General features: G+C 47.0%; 1 long non-coding RNA gene across 1 annotated transcript in view; it reads left to right on the top strand.

The window, feature by feature from the left end:
• Positions 1-337: 337 nt before the first annotated feature.
• Positions 338-1,644, top strand: part of LOC115031124 — a 75,466-nt gene continuing 74,159 nt past the window's right edge. The window contains exon 1 of the long non-coding RNA XR_003836735.1: positions 338-431. This is a non-coding gene — a long non-coding RNA (uncharacterized LOC115031124). The remainder of the gene's footprint in view (positions 432-1,644) is intronic.

The raw sequence follows: 1,644 nt of genomic DNA, 5'->3' as shown, positions 1-1,644 counted from the left end.
GGGCGTGGCTCAGTGGTAGAGCTCCTGCCTAGAATCCCCCAGTGAAGTGCTGTGGGGAGGGCATGTCCTTGTGGTATAGCACCTGCTTGGCATCCTCTAGTGAGGGGTTAAGAGAAGGAAGAAGAGTCTGGAAGGACCCTGATCCCTGTCTGGGTCTCCAGGGCTGGTGATTTGTCTCTAACCACAGAGCCAGTGAGCACAAAGCTGAGGTGACAGGTCCGCTGTCCTGCTGTCCTCCCAAANTCTAAGTAGGCCNGGTACCTTCAGCAGCCAGTCTGGGGTNGATGGGCAGGAGTGCATGCCCCACTGACCGCGTCCTTGTGTTAGTTACAGGACTCTCATTAGACCAACCTACCGGGTTTCCTACCGCACGGTGACTGCGCTGGAGTGGAGGTGTTGCCCTGGATTTACTGGAAGCAACTGCGAGGAAGGTAAGTAGGAGCTGGGATGCTAGCCATCGAGGCTGTTTCTGTCCTCACTCGCCATGTGCCCTGTGTCCGCTGGTTCCCTCTCTGCTCTACGTGCTTTGAGAACTGGAGTTCTTTACTCTTTTGACGATCCCTGAGCCCCGTACTCTGGGCAAAGCGGTCCACCATGCTTGTGGCCAGCCTGGGTTCCTATTTACACTGGCTGGATGGGAAGTGGGGGAGCCTCAGCAGCTCTGATCTCGGAGAGGGAATTTGATTTACAGCCTGTTTCTCCTTCTGGCTCCGACACATTCAGAACTGGAGCAGGTACTACTAGCAGTTTGTGGCTAAGCGAATGCAGATGAGATTTAATCTGGTACAAACAGGCAGACACCAGGATGCCGAGCTGTATCTCGCTCCCCTCAGATTAATTATATAAAAACATATACCTTTTGTTTATGTGTAGGTGGGTACACATGAATTTGTGCATATGTGGAGATCAGAGGTTGACACTGGAGCCGTCCACCTCGTTCTTTTGAAGGTCTCTCACTGAGACCTGGGGCCCGCTGATTAAGGTAGGCTGTAGGCTGGCTGGTTGGACAGTGAGGTACAGGAATCCCCCTGCCTCCAACTCCCCAGTGTACACAACACACCCAGGTTACTGATACTCGGGTCAAGACCTTACTACATGACTCTCTAGACCCTCAAATTTATTTTCAATGTNTTATATTTATGATAAGTATATCTGTGCACTGTCCTATTGTAAGTCAAAAAGCACCTATTCATATTCAGTGTTAAAGAATAGAAACACCCGGAATAACATATTTCAAAGTAGCTTCCTATCTCCCTTTGGCAAAAAGAAAAAGAAAACCAAAGAGTGGTAACAACAACAAAACTTGAGATTGTGTGTGTGTGTGTGTGTGTGTGTGTGTGTGTGTGCATGCAGTACACTTATGTACCGACCATTCAGTGGCTTTCAAGGGCATCTCTTCTTGTGGACTGACGTCCTTCTATAACTTTTTGTGGTTATAGAATATGGAAACACATGTCGTTTGTTAGCTAAACGTCTAGTATAAGGTATTTGAGTTATTTCCGCTTTTGCATAGCATAGCATCTTTTTAAAATAAGTAAAATTTTCATATACTTAAATGTGCAAATGTTTGTTTAGTTATTTGTATATATACATCTCTGTGTGTGTACATGTTGTGCATGTGTGTGTATGTACATATGTATGTGG

This window comes from Mus caroli, chromosome 5, assembly GCF_900094665.2.
Source record: "Mus caroli chromosome 5, CAROLI_EIJ_v1.1, whole genome shotgun sequence".
Lineage (NCBI taxonomy): Eukaryota > Metazoa > Chordata > Mammalia > Rodentia > Muridae > Mus > Mus caroli.
Note: the sequence above shows the minus strand (reverse complement) of the source record. Positions and strands in the feature narration are given on the sequence as shown.